The sequence below is a fragment of the Rhinatrema bivittatum genome, chromosome 2 (genome assembly GCF_901001135.1).
Source record: "Rhinatrema bivittatum chromosome 2, aRhiBiv1.1, whole genome shotgun sequence".
Classification (NCBI taxonomy): Eukaryota; Metazoa; Chordata; class Amphibia; order Gymnophiona; family Rhinatrematidae; genus Rhinatrema; species Rhinatrema bivittatum.
The window spans coordinates 609,261,313-609,277,000 of record NC_042616.1 but is presented as its reverse complement, the minus strand read 5'-3'; the positions used below and the strand labels follow the sequence as shown (position 1 = coordinate 609,277,000).

The 15,688-nt window shown below is 45.0% G+C and overlaps 1 long non-coding RNA gene across 6 annotated transcripts in view; it reads right to left on the bottom strand.

Annotated features, from left to right (window-relative positions):
• LOC115085310 overlaps positions 1-15,688 on the bottom strand; it is a 214,668-nt gene that overhangs the window by 70,576 nt on the left and 128,404 nt on the right. For all 6 annotated transcript variants that reach the window (XR_003854798.1, XR_003854797.1, XR_003854796.1 and 3 more), the window contains one exon: positions 6,609-6,661. This is a non-coding gene — a long non-coding RNA (uncharacterized LOC115085310). The remainder of the gene's footprint in view (positions 1-6,608; positions 6,662-15,688) is intronic.

The following is a 15,688-nucleotide window of genomic DNA, read 5'->3' as shown; positions in this document are numbered from 1 at the left end:
AGATAGGTTTTATAAAGTTAAGATCAACCACAAAGAGTCCCAGGCTATCAGCTCGACGTTAGGTATCCCTCAAGGTTCCTCCTTATCTCCAACCCTATTCAACATTTACTTGCTCCCTCTCTGTAACCTACTAGCTAATTTGAACCTAACCCACTACATATATGCGGACGATGTCCAAATTCTCATTCCAATAACCAAATCACTGCAAGAAACCCTCCATTTTTGGAATTCTTGCTTCTTCTCCATATCCAATCTTCTTGAGGACCTCTGCCTAATTCTCAACGCCAACAAAACCGAATTCCTCCTCATCACCCAAGATGGCAACTACCAGCTCTCTAATACTCATCCAGTGGCAACCCCCTCTTTATCTCCTCTGGTCAAAAACCTAGGAGTTATCATGGACAACCAACTGAATCTCAAAAGCTTTATTAACAACACAGTGAAAGAATGCTTCTTCAAACGCCAAGTCCTAAAAAGACTTAGACCCCTACTCCACCCCCAGGATTTCAGATCAGTTTTGCAAGCAATCATATTCTCTAAAATTGATTACTGCAATTCTCTTTTACTTGGTCTCCCAGCTATCTCCCTAAGACCTCTACAAATGCTACAAAATGCCACTGCGAGGATCCTAACTAAAGCTAAAAAAAGGGACCACATCACTCCAATCCTAAAGAATCTCCATTGGCTTCCTATAAAATATAGAATACTCTACAAATCTCTTGCAACCATACACAAATCGATCTACAAAATCTCACACCTCGATCTCAGGATCCCACTGCAACTACATTCATCTTCCCGCCCATTGAAATCGGCACAAAAAGGCTCGCTAAAAGCCCCTTCAATCAAAATTTCCTCAAACAAGAGAGCCTTCTCCACAGCAGGCCCCAAACAATGGAACTCTCTCCTTTCAGACCTTAGGCTCGAACAATGCCCAATAAACGTCAAAAAAAAGACTCAAAACCTGGCTTTTCACCCAAGCATACGCCTGATTCGATTTCACTAACACTATCCCATTTGGGTCAACACACCATGTGTCCCACTACATAATAATCTCAGAACAAATACAATCTCCTCCTGCCTAAGATTGACTTAGGCAGGAGGTGTTACATGACCGATCCGAATCGCTAATATGTTAGATTCCAGTATGTTAGATTTCAGTAATTTAAAATGTTGTTTCTCATAATGTTCTATGCAATTTAATTTAATTTATTTAATTTTCTCCTAGTTCTTCATTGCCTTGTTCTATGTAAGACATTCGTGTTTTGTCATCCCAAAGTTATATGTAAACCGAAGTGATTGGTAACATTGTTACCAGAACCTCGGTATATAAAAAATGTTAAATAAATAAATAAATGGATGGATGCCTGGCTGCTGCAGCGTCTGCCTGCTGTCCTCTCCGGCATCCTAGGACCGGCTTGGGCACGGCCCTCACTCTTATTTCCTACTTGGCGTGAACCTCAGGGATGTCCCCCTGTGATGACATCATGCTGCCCGGACCGGCTTGGGCACGGCCCCCACTCTTATTTCCTACTTGGCGTGAACCTCAGGGACGTCCCCCTGTGATGACATCATGCTGCCCGGATATTTAAAGCCTACGATGTTTGCTAGCCTTTGAGTTAGCAAGGTGAAGTTTACGGATGGGATTCGCTCTCTGTACCCAGCTACTCTGCCTCTCCAATCTTCCATTGGACTCTTAACGCTAACGGAGTACCTGCTCCTCGGGGCCTCACTTGCTTTTCAGGTCGCTATCAGGAAACCGGTACTCACTCCTCGAGGGCCCATGTTCCCTGACTCGCTGCCCGCTCCTACCTTCACTTCTGCCTGAAAGGATTCGCTATCTTCAACACCAGTGAGTACTACCATCTTCACCTCAGAGCTGTGCCCTGGAACCAGGTACTCGCTCCTCGAGGGCCTGCCTCCGTTCCAGCCTTAGTGCCATCTCCTATGTGAAACCTCTGTGTGAGTACATTACCTTCAAGCCTCTCAGCTCTCAGGGATCAGGTACTCGTTCCTTGAGGGCCTTCTCTCCCTATCCTGGGGTTCTCCATACCGGGGCTTTGTGCATATTCCACTGTACTCATTATTCTCAGTTCCTTCCACTACAGCACTGCTACCGGAGGAGTCGCTGTTCCAGCGCCTGAGGGATACTAGCCCAGCCGGGCTACTTCTGCTGCTCACCACTGCCACCTCTGGTGGCTTCACCACATTGTCTAACAAAAGATCAACCTCTGTGTTTGTGTGTCCTAAGCTGAGCCTGACCTGTGGTTCCTCACGGGACTTCCCCCTGTGGGTTTGGTCAGCTGCCACAGTGTCCAAGGGTCCACCCAAACCTCACTAATTATAACAGTACAAGCTGACATGCCAGATTCATCCGGTAAGCAGCACATAAATATGGGTGATATTTTTAAGTACAGTCCTGAGAACTGTGAAATTGTCTGTGCCATCTCTAATCAAGCAAATGCCCCATGTGATTTTGCCTTTGGAAAGCAATGGGATGAATGGAAACTGGACTATTTAAAATGTCATTTGCTTCAGAGAGTTCACATAAAATCTGTGGATAGGTTATGCAGTCAGGTCAGGGAAAAATTAGGACCTTGTTAAGTGAAACCCGTAAAGACAGAAAGAACAGAATTGAATTGTGTGAAAGAAAATCAGCCGATGGTGATGAAGTAAAAATTCTAATCGATAACGTTCTCCTTGCCATAAAATTAAATTCCTCAATGCTCACAGTTCAGGAAATCCATAATCACATTGCAAAATATGTTAAAATTCCAGAAACTTAGAGAAGCAAAAATTATGCTTTTGAATTTATGGAATGCATAAACTCGGTGATGCAAAAGAAAATGTTAAAAGATTGGCGCAGATCATCTTTCCACACTCTCATAATTGATGAAAGTGCAGACATTTCCCTGAGCAAAATGTTAATTCTTTATGTCAAATTTAGAAAAGCAGAGGAGACATCTTACTGTACTATGCTGGGATTTTGAAGCTGACAGAATGTACCAATATAGTTATTATAGCAGCCATTACACAATTCTACCAAGAGAACAAGCTTGACTTTGGCAAAATGGTAATGTTTACATCAGATGGGGCTTCTATAATGGTTGGAAAATGAGGAACTTTGCAAGGCAGCAGAACATGAGTCACTTTCATTCAGGCCATTAAATGAAGTCAGGAGGCTTTCTAGATATTTCGCCAAGAGAGTCTTAGGGGTTTATTTTTCAAGTTGTGATAGCCCATTATTGCGTGCATTAGGCCATTATCACACGAGATAATGCCCTAACACACGCGATAATGGACTTATCGCGGCGTAAAATTAAAATTAGGGGACGGGGTGGAGTTTGGGAGGAGTTAGGAAGGGGTTTAGGGAAATGGGGTGGTGGCACCACTGCCGGCAATAATGTTTTAGACATTATCTCCGGCAGTAGCACGGGAAATAGCACCACCTTTTATCATGGAGCTATGGGGGCGATAGTGTGCGGCACAGCCGCACCACCGCAGGAGAATCCACACCGCCATGATGCGGCCGGCTGCACACTAGCACCCTCCCACCCCTTTATCACCCCCCTGCCCCGCTTCCTTTATCACGCCAGATCATCATTCCGCGCGGAATGATGAATCTAGCCCTTAGTGAGAAACTATGATATGTTGATCCAGTACTGTAGGGAACAGGTTCAAGAAAACAACAACCCTGTTCCCAAATACTGCTTAGCTAAGTTGACCAAACCTGAGTATCATGTTGCCATCACTTTTTTGAATGAAGTGCTAGGAGAACTGGAAGAATTGTGTTGATATCTTAAAAGAAGTAACCTGTCAACTGTAGAGGCATTCCAGTTTACCAAAGCAAAAGTAATGAAACTTTGATCACAGTATCTTGGTGAAACCATTCACTTCTCAAGTCTATAACTTAATAACATCATATTGATCTCCTGTTGACACTACTGCCATGGTCTGTTTTACAGAATGGGTTTGTAATTACTTTAGCAGTAAATTTCCTGATGATGAACTTGGTGAAAGGTCTGTTTTAGATAAAAATTATTTTGCTGCTTCTGAAAATTTGAAGAATTTCTCATTTGGATCACACAAACTTGAAATATTGGCAGTAAGATATAGCACCTTGCTAAACAAGCAAGAAACAGTTTTTAAGAAGAATTTGATTGTTCAGTATGTGAACTTTAAAATTGCTAGTTAGTGAGAAGCTGGCAACAGGTGCACTGAAGAATTTTGAAGACATAATTGCTTATACTAGGCAGCAGGAGCAGTTTCCTGGCTTATCTTAGCTGTTGGACATTTGTGCTACCTTCTAGGCATCCAGTGCTGATTGTGAGAGAAGGTTTAGTTTGATGAATCAGATTAAAACAAAGACCAGAAATTGTTTAGAAGTTGACCATCTGGATAACGTTATCAGGATCAAACTTTATTTAACATCAGGGCATACAGTTAATTTGAATGAAGTTTATTCTTTCTGGAAGAGCTGCAAAGGATGACAAATTGTTTCTACAACTGTTATTTAATGGCTAGTAGTAAGAAATAAATAATGACAAAATTATACATTAATAAAAACCAGTTTCTTGAAAATTATTTTTCTATCTTGAATTTGTGTTTGTTTGATAGCTTTATTTCTGCTGCAAAATTTTACACTGTAAATTTTTGCACACGAGTTTACGATTTTGCACACAAACCAACAAACCTTAGAGGGAACATTGCTCCCTACCTATAAGAAAATTATTAATTTCCTATCCTCCTTTCTCCTCCCCTGTAAAATGGACTATTTCATTCTGAGCAGAACAAAATGCTAGGTGGCCTTCTCTGAAATGCTACCTGCCTACAAGAAGATAGTAGAAGAAATTGTGCACATACAAAAATTTTAATTCATGTTTGAAAGATTAGTGCAAGGAAAAAAGCTTTGGGTACATTGATGACTGGGTATGTACCCAAGAATAGGGATGCACATTAATTTTAAATGAAATAGACTGCTGCAGTCCGGTGCTACCATACCCTGGCTGCTCCACTCCAGATTTTCCACCTTCCTTGCAGAATGGCTTGCTTACTGGAAGAGGACCCCACCCTGTTTCCATTCACTGTACTCACGGACCTTTCTGGTAGCTTCTCTAGGGCCATACCCTGCTCAGCCCAGCCCCGCTACACCAGTGTTCCTTCCTCGTTTACTTTTTTCCAAGGCAAAAGAAAGGTTAAAATAAAAATCCTGCAAAGCCAGTATTAACTAAATCACTTTTAATCCCTATCTACCTCCAGCCAGGCTTCTTCCATTAACAGGTTCAAAGCTATCCCTTCCTGGTTGTCCCTACAACCAGGCCCACTCTCGTCCTGAAACTTTAAACTTTTTTTTCTTTGTGCAGCTTCTGAACCACACTCTTTCACACAAGCTACCATGCTCTGTACACCCCTGTGCTGTGCACTTTGTTTTAGACCACAGGTCCCCTGATTTATGTACTATGTTTAGAACCACAGATCCTCTTCACAACTCTTTCTTTACTCCAAACACACACTTTCTTGGAGGCTGGGATCTTTTTTTCTGTGGAAAGCTTTAGAAAAATTACCATGCATGACATCATATGTGGGAACGAGTTGTGATTCCCACAGGCTTGGAGGCAGAAATTCAGTCTGACTCCAGACTTTCTTAAAACATAATCTTTATTCACAGCTTCAATCATATACACAACAGTAGACTTCCTTTATCTTCAGACAAGGTACTCTCTGTATTTATAGTTTATTTTCTTCATCTCAGCTCAGTGTTTGGACAGTGTTATTTTACAGGAACAGCCATCCTCCTGGAGACCTGGGCCTAGTCTTGTTATCCCCATCTGGATCCCAGTTCTTATTCTTCAGTCTCTGGTTACACCCTCTCAGCCCCATAGGATCCCACCCATACAGCATACACTCCTTAAGGTATTTAAGGTGGACCAGGCATCTAGCCTGGTCCTGCACAGGTAAATAGGGGAACACTAAGGTCACTGCCTCACACCTGATTAACAGAATGACTACTCAAATACTTGAAAAAATAGTCTTATAAAATCTGACAATCAAAGTTTCATTCTTTATCTTCTCAAGCAATGCATTCCATAATGATGGCGCTGCCATAGAAAACAATCTGTCTCTGGAGTCATCAAGCCAATGGAAATAAGCTACAATACCAAGTTTTGTGAGGCAGACCTTAAAGGATGAGCTGGCGTATACACCTTTAAAGGGAGAAGACACGAAGGAGTGAGTCCATACAAAAATGAAAAGAAGAGCATTAAATTATATTTGCTAGCTAATGGACAACCAGTGATGGCAACCAGTGATGGCAACCAGTGTGTGAGACATTATAATGTCTCACACACTTGCACCAGAGAAAATGCAAGCAGAAGTATTTTAGATCCCTTGGAGGGCTTTGAGGGTAGGCTGAGGCAGGACTAAATAATGGACATTGCACTAGTCATTAACCAAGATCACTAAAGCATGAGTTACTATCCACAAATCAGCCCCAGACAAGAAAGGCTTAAGATGCCTAATCAGGTAAGGTCTATAGGAACAATTCTGTACTAAATTCCTGGCCACAGTTTAAGTGATAGAGGGATATACGTAATAACACGCAGGTTACATACCTTATTTGAAATCTTAATTTCAACTCTATCAAATGATAAAACAGCATGTGGTTCTGTGGGAGAAAACAGGACAAAAATAAAATTCCAGTCTTACATTTAATAATTTATTATCAAAAAGCCATTTCTTAATGGTACCAAAACAGTGCAACACTTTTGATAGAATTTCAGAAATAATAGAGTAAAAGAAATATAAAATTGAACGTCATTGACATAAAGCTGATAACTAACATCCAGGTTATCCAACAGCTGGCACAAAGGATACATATATAAATTAAACAGAGTGGCCAATAAGGCAAAACCAGCTTCCAGTTTAAGCAATGAAACAGAAATGATCATAAAGAGCAGCTATGCTATCTCATATTGCTTTAAGTAAGGTACATCCAAGCTGATGAATGAGAACCAGAAATAGTTAATTGTTGGAACTGATCAGACAAAAAAAGAATAAAACCAAGAAAACACTTTAGAGGCAATTCCAATATCACGAAGATGACACAAAAGGACAGTATGATCCAGCACGACAAATGCCATGGAAATGTCTAATAATAATATAAAAAATCCTTTTGTCAAATCCTTGGCAAAAAACATAAAAAATAGATTTCAAAGAAAAGAGTCATGTGTACTTCTTAGCATTGGTACTTATGTCTTCTTCTTTGTTTCCACAGCTCTCCTAGCCATTAAGCCCAAGGGACCAAAAGCACAGCCCCACTTTTCACAGCACCCTTAATATTGAATGCAGAAACACAGGTCAGTGAAGAGGAAGAGGAGCAGCAGCCTGAAGAGCAGCTGCAGATGCTGGCACCCCTTGGCTCAGCAAGCCCTCTGAACGTAAGCCTCAATATCTCAGGCTTCATGGAAAACCCAAACCTGCAATGAGAGGCAGTGCAGCCATCACAACCAACCTCCAGCATGCCATGTTTCCATCAAGAGGCAGCAGTCACTGAGCAGGAGTAGCCTACCAGTCCCATTGTGCTACATTTGCGGGCCCAAAGAGCAGCTCCAACCACACTGAGCACAGCATCGTCCACAATGGAGTGATCTATGTATGAGCAGCTGGATCACCTGGAAAAGAAGCATGGTATTCACCTCCACCACATATAGGCAGAACTAGTATGCTTGAGGAGGAGTCTTATCACTCAATCCAGGCTCTGTGCAATCAGACAGCAACCCACACATAAGTCCTAACCACAGTGTCTACGTCAATCAATAATATGACCAGTATTTTGATATAAATCCTGCAAAGAATGGACTCCCCTCTACCTGTGCCCTCCCCAGGTTTCCAGGACTCCAAACTACACAGCAATCCACGACCAGAGAGATGACCCAAGGTTAGGCCTCCCAAAGAGATGCCACTCCCAGCTGGAAAGCCACACTGATGAAATGCTCCATGAGGCTGCACGCGTGATGCCATATACACCTAGCTTACAAGACTTGTGGAAACAAGCCAGGCCAGTCCTCTGTATAGAGTTCCTGTGCCAACTAGATGGAAGAAGCTAGCTGGACCCATCTTGACTACAGAGTTGCTGTTCAGGTTTGCTAATAGGAATGGATTACTGTCTGCCTGTGTTGTCCTGCTGCCTACTTATAATACCTTCCTCTATGCTCTGCTCAAACGCCAGTCTCCTTGAAATGGTCTCTAATCATGGTCTGCTGCTATCTCTTCTCATCATTTCTCATCACCTGCTCATGCTGTGCTGTCTCATCTCATCCTGCTGTTGCCTCCATGCTGGTAACTCATCTCATTTCATCCTGCTGCTGCCTCCATACTGCTGTGTCATCTCCTGGGGCTCCTGCCTCCATGCCGTGCCCTCCAGTCCTGGTCCTGCTGCCTGCTACCTTAACCTGCTGTTATCCCCCAGAGTACACTCTTTCAACATAGACTGGCTAGGCCTTCTTCTTGAACTCTGCTGCTGTGGCTCTTAGGCTGTCCCCTTTGAGTGTACTCTTTCAACATCAACTGTCTAGGCCTTCTTCTTGAACTCTGCTGCCTTTGCCCTTAGTCTGTTTGCTTTGAGTGCACTCTTTCAAAGTAGACCATCTGGGTATTTCTTGCCATCACATAGTGGTGCTGCTATCAGCTCTAACATTACAGTTGTACTGTGGCTATTGGGTTGCCATTTCTGCTTTCTATGTTATTTGCTGTAATCATGATTGTGCAAAAGGATAAGATCCTAATACTGTATATGTGATGTTGTCATTTGTAACTATGCAAATACAGGTCTACACTAAATGTGCTGATCATTTCAGTTACAATGTCATGTACTATTTGATATCTTGTCCTTGCAGAATGTGATTACCAAAGACGTTGATTTGCTTTGAATCTGTTGACTACTTTTGTTGTATAATAAAGTATTCACAGGTTTTGAAAATGCACTTTCAGGTTGTATCTTTTCATTGTATGGCTTTTGTCTTAAGGGTTCACTAAGTAAAAGATTAGGGATCCACATGACCTTGCATGCTAGACTGCCATTATGCATTACAATTAGGCATATTTCTCGCATGGAAGACTATATGGCCTAGGCCATACAACTGAAAGCTCATTGTATGCTCCCAAAAAAGACAGCAAGGCCAAAACAGAAAACTTCTTACTGTGGAGCTTCACAAGTGGCTCCTGTTGTTCACTCCAGAGAGCCTACTCTAAGTCAACTCTTGGGTCCATGGGCATATATGTGAGATGGGCACTAGCTAGCTAGTATTCACCTCCATATGCTGTCTGGTGGAATAGATGTCGAAATGCTTGGCTAGAGGTACTGTAGCAACGTCTTCATGGTATTGATGCCAAATAGGTTATATAATAGTATAGCAAATAAACTCACTAGTAAAATAAAGTAAATACCAACTGCAAAAATCAAATTTTACTCAGTATAATACACAACAAATTTGTTATGAAATGACCATCATAGACATGCCGATGGACTGCATTATACTTTTCAATGTCTTCCATCACAGCAAGCATGTGGGGGTCTAACCATTGATCAAACAAGGAAAATGTCTTATCTTGAGCAAGATACCATAAATATATATTTTTTGAAATTTCTAAAATGCATATAAAATTGAATTTTTAAGGACAAAAAAAAACACTTATCTGAGCAAAGCTGCTCACATCTATTGTAAGGCACAAATGCTGATTAGTGTTCTATGTCCGCAAAATTAGTCCATGATCCATCCTCTGGAATCAATAACTTTTCTTCTGATCTAAAACATTAATTAAATTGTTTAATAAGATTTTTAACTTTTTTAAGCAAAAAGTGAAGCAAAGCCCTCACACCTAACAGGTGTCAGCTGAGAATCAGATCTTGACATGGGGCAATTAAGGATTTAACATGAAATAAATCTCTAGGATGAGATGTAATAGGACTCATATACTAGGAAAAATAAGCTCTTTTGAGGCGATCAATGGCCTCCCTATATTCAGTCAAAATAGTATGAAATATCTCTAAGCAATAAGGTGTTTTGTCCTTATGCCAGGCACATTCTGAGCATCATAACTGCTGTTTATAAAGCAGGAGCTCATTGGAGAGCCAGAGCACACAGTAATTACACTTAATCATCCTGCACCTAACTAGGGCAATAGCATCTAAGGCTGCGATAAGAGAACTCTGCAGGCAATTAATGGCAGTCAGTATCATTGGACTGCCAATCAGCTAAAAAGGTAACCAGGTTGCATATAATTGTTCAATCTCAATGTTTCCCTTATTAATAAACCTATTTAGGTGAAGCAATGGCTGGAGCACAACCACTCTGTAAAAACAATGTAAAGGCAATTAAATAATGGTCTGACCATGGGATGGTATCACAAGTAAAACTGCAATCACTGTCATAGGCTAGCCATTCATTTCTTAAAAATACCAGATCCAAATTGTGAGTTCATGCTTATGAGTGGGCAAATTAAAGGGAGAACAGAGAGAAACTGAATTACTATAGGTTGTTCCCCCAAAACCTACATTTAATCTACTTGTAATGCCCTCATATCTTGCTCTTTGTGCCTGTCACAGAGGAACAGCTCCCGAGACCCCTGCAAACCTCCACACTATGGCTGCCAATGTTATAATGCTTCTGAGGTACTAAATGGCTGTTTCAGTTGTCACTGCATTATGTGACTACACTATGCTTCAGAGCACATGACTAAGAGCCAATAAGCAGAGGAGGCACATTTTTCAAGTCAGCCCGGGCTTTTGGAGTGTGGTTAAAGAAAGGGTAAACAGCAGATGTACTAGCTCTGACAGCTCAACTAGGTCTGCTGTTCCCTGCAGGGATTTTCACAGTGATTATCTGTCATGGCTCACTTTGTTATGAGTCTTGAAGATGGATATAATAATAGATGGATGTACCTTAGGACAGGGTGGGCATTCTGGAGCAGAAATGTCCTCCTGAAGCAGCTTCTATTCACCAGAGGTTGAAACCTTAGGTTCAGGTGGCTGCTAGGTCTTTTCAGGCACAGGCAGGCCAGAGGTCCTGAAAGTTCAGGGGAACCAAGGCAGGATCAGAGCAGGAGAGCAGCAGGCTAGAGCAGGATCAGATCAGGAGCCAGAAGCTGGAGCAGGAAACCAGAACCAGGAACCAGGAAGCAAGGAACACAGAAGGCAGGAACACAGGAACAAGATCAGGCAATAGCGCTGAACTCAGCATTGGACTCTTGGACCAGCAAAGGTATGGCCAGCCGGTCACACTACTGTCTGTTAGAAGCTACACCTAATGCTGGTCCAATAGGAGGCCATTAGAGATGGGGTTTGGGCAGAGTCCTGCCTCCATGGTGCTTGGTGCCTTGCAGGAGCAGCTTGGAGCTCATTTTACCAGACTTTTCTCTAACTCAGCTGCCCTCACCCAGCAGCCACAATCTCCGCCCCCCCCCCCCCTTTTTTTGGGGGGAAGCCAAGCTGAAAAGCCTTTATTCCCTTTCCCACCTCTTTTTCTTTCTAGTGTTTGTTCCTCCTGCCTTCTCCTCTCACTTTTTTCCCCTCTCTTGATTTACAGTCTCACTTGCCTATGCCAGGACATGAGAGGGGAAGCACAGGTGTATGGGGAAACCCTGCAGGTCCACTCAATGAGGCCCACCAGAAGGTAACAACAGAGAAGTGAGAAGGTTGTTTCCAGCTAGCCTTTCTCTACCCCTGCCCCCCCCCCCCCCTTCTCCTCATTTCCCTGTGCCTTTCTCTCTCCTTTTTCGCTCACCTTCCTTATTGGCTTCTTCTGTAGGCATTTCTGTTACTTTTGCACCATTTTGCATTTGTTTTAACCCTGGTTTCCTTGGGTCGTAGCCCACTGCTCTAACAACCAGGCTACTCTGGCAATGGGGAGAATTAACAGGAAGGCAGTGCTCTTCGTCAAGTGGCAATCTACAAAGCCATCAAGGAAAAACTTGTGGTGGATGGGGTCTACCACCAAGTGGAGCCCATCATGGGGCAAGGGACCTGGGTGGTTTTCTCTAACGTCCCTCCTTTTCTTCCAGATGTCTTACTATAGACCCACTTCAGTTGCTTCAGGGAGTCTACAACTCCCATCACGGTGCTCCCAGCTGGCCACTGAGAATGGGAGCTGAGGCATATCTCCTACTTTTGGAGACAAGCCTAGGTCTGTCTCCCTGGAGTTCACCATTGTGACCACCGTCCTGGAATTAGAAACAGAAACCCTAAGTGGAGCCTCATCCTTTGAACAGGAACAGATGCAGGTAAGGTAGCAGATCCTTTGCACAGGAAGTTATGGCTTTCCTCCGCTCTCCCCTCTCCAATCACCTGAAGTGAAGAGGGTAATTGTAAAACCCTCACTCGAGGGAAAGGAAAGTGATCAAGCGGGCAAGAAGATGGAGACACACAGCTCTGTTTCTCTCCCTCCACTTGTAATATTTACTGGTCCTTCTCATCCCACAAAGAGGAGAAAGTTTAATAAGGTGCAAACTCAGGGAGAAGCCACCAGGCCCCCCTTCGGCTCAAGATGGGTCTGGTGGAGAGTTTGTCCTCTCCCTTTCTGTCCCTCCCCATCCCTATTAGGAAGGACCCCCAGCCCCACCTGAGAGGTTGCTAAATCACCCCTCCCCTGAGTCTGCTGATGACCGTGGAAGCATTTGGCTCCTTGGAGTTCATGGGCAAGGTGGATGGGCCCTCAGATCTTTGGACCAGAGATCAAGGAGGGGAAACAAGCCTGACCTCAGGGCTTAGTGCCCAGGGTCTTTGCTAAACATTCCCCAAGGGGTGGGGAAGACAAGAGTCCACCAGGAGAGATGGTAGAGTGACCTGAGGAAGAGGAACATACAGGAGTGCTTACACCCCTCCTCCCTCTGGAAGAGAGCCTTTTGCATTCCATTCCCCTGGAGGAATGCCTGGCCAGCAGGAAGTGGGTCACCCCCCCACCTCCCCACACACATACACACACACACACACACACACACACACACACACACCTATGGAGATACTACCCCTTCCCAGGACAGTCCCTGCCCCAACAGGATCCCAACACAGAAGCTGTTCTGTTGGTCCATCAGGCCTGCATACCAAGCCTGGAAGAGATCCTGCCCCAGCAGGATCCTGACTAGGAGAAAGACCTGATGAACATCCTCCTGTCTGGGCTCCCCTCTAATTTGGAAGAGGGAAAGATCCCCAGGGATTTGACCGAGGGGACCTTCTTCCTCCCATAGTAGTACACACTTCCCCAGCCCTAATTCCTATGCTTCTTCAACCTTCCCTCATTTCTTTCTTTGCCTCTCTCTTACCTCCTAACCTAACCCCAGGTGGCCTGGCACTGTGGTTGAACCAAAGCCCAAGGGGGAATGGGAGGAGGGAAAAGGCCTCCAAAGAGAAAAGCAGAACAGGGTCTTAGTCCAAAAGAACCCTGTCCCAGGAGGACGAGAAGACGGACAATCCCTGTCCCCAAGGCTGAGGACTTGAGATGGGGAAGGCAAGTGAGATAGAGTGTGCATGAAGCCGAGGAAAAAGAGCTGTGGGCTGGCATGGATCTCACTGTCCCTTGCCCTCTGTTTCCCTCTCAACACCACAACTATAAAAACTCCTTGAGATGACTGCAGTGGAGCAGACCCGGGAGGAGCAATGTGGAGCAAGTGGCCATGAGGCTACACGAGACCTGCCTCCCCACCCCACCGGTAAGGCCAAATGGTCGAGTTATGCACACCAAGAGACTCTGTAATACATATACTCGATCACTGCTTGACACAGAATGGCTTTGATGTTTTACACCCTTAATACTAATGGCTGTGGGACTAGGTTTTGCAGGTACTGGGTGCTCTCCTTCCTCAAACATGGCAGGTACTCAGTGGTTTTTTTACAAGAGATCTACACCACTCTGAAGGCCAAAGCATCAGGGCATCTGAAGTGGAGATGTGAGATGGCCTTCAGCCACATTTCAGGAGTGGTTGACTGGGTGGTCATCTTGAGTTCACAAGTCCTGCAGGAGGAGGTGCTGGATATCAAAGCCATTGAGCCGGAGAGAATGCTGCACTTAAGAATGTGACTTGGGGGCTGCACCATTAACTGCATCAACATGCATGCTCCTAATACCAAGGCCAAGCAGTCAACATTCTTTTGCCAGTTTTTGGCCTACCTAGAGGACCTAGATTCTGAAGAGGAAATGCTACTTGGAGGGGAGTTTAACACTACCTGTGACCTGCTTGACCAGGATGCCTTGGAGAGGTACCCAGCCCCTACCAGGTTCCTCAGAGAGATGGTATAAGATCTTTCATTGGTAGATGTCTGGCATGAGCAATACCCTGGGGCCCACTCTGGCTTCACCTGTATTAGGGTGCAGCAAAAACAAGTGTCCCGCTCTTGGATCAACCAGTGGTATCTTTCCCGCTGCACCGGGCCATGAGTTACATGTTGGAGCTGGCCTCCCTCTCATAGCCCAATCTAGTGGCCCTAAGGGTCATGCTAAGCCCTGCCCAGCCCAGGTCAACCCACTAGCACTTCAGCAACTTGATCCTCGCAGATATGGAGTTGGTGGCAGCGATCTGGGATTCTAAGTGGACTGGTGCTGCTGGGAGGCAGACCTCTTCTCAGTTGGTCAGTGGTGGGATGTGGGATGTGGGGGAGGTCCACCTCTGGGTTCTCTGTCAACAGTATATCAGGAGTATAAACATGGAGTAGCGCTCGAGCAGTCCACTCTCCTATTTTTATCTCATTAACAGGTCGATCCAGTATCGTCCGCTCGAGGATTGCCCGTCTGTAACGTGCTCGTAGCGCACAATTCGGGCGCGCAAGGCAGTTCGGCGATACAGTCTCCAGTTTCACGCATCCGTATCGCTTCTGAAAACAGACGCATAACCCTTTCCGCACCCGGCATGTAAATGAACGAAAAAGCTGTATAATGAAGGAATTAGCTATTCCCCTGCGATACTGTAACGGGCGCTGATATTATCTCCTCCGTAACCCGCTGTTCTGCCGCGGCCTTAACCTGCTAGTTTACCGCCTCCCCCTAGTAGGAGTTAGTGTAGTGTAGTGTAGGGTAAAAACATTGCTTACCCGCCCTGGTCCCGTCCGGTCTCCTGCAGCCCCGTCCGGACCGGACGGGGCTGCAGGAGACCGGACGGGACCAGGGCAAAAAAAAAACAAACGAAAAAGTAGCAAGGCTCGGGCCTGCTATGGTAAGTTTAAAAAGTGTAAAAAACAAAAACCTGTGTGTTATATAAAAAAATAAAACAATTTTAAATACCTGTCGGAGGGCCGTGGGTCCTGGTGGGCGGCGGGCAGCCATCAGCGGCATCCGGTAGTCCCTTCTCCCTTCCTCCCCTGCCTGGATGAGCGCCAAAATCGCACGGGTGAGTCGGCAGCGGGGGGGGGGGGGGGGCGGCAGCAGGATCCGGGAGCGGCGGGTAGGCGGCAGCGGGGTCCGGGGGGGCAGCGGCAGCGAGATCCGGGGAGCCAGCAGCGGCAGCATGTTCGATCGGGTAGGCAGCTAGGTGGCAAAGTAAAGATGGCCGCCTGCACGGGAAAATCGTGCAATTGGCCGCTGAAGACGTGACGTCACGACGTTTGGCGTCACGGGGTGTGACGTCACGTCTTCAGCGGCCAATTGCACGATTTTTCCGTGCAGGCGGCCATCTTTACTTTGCCACCTAGCTGCCTGCCCGATCGAAC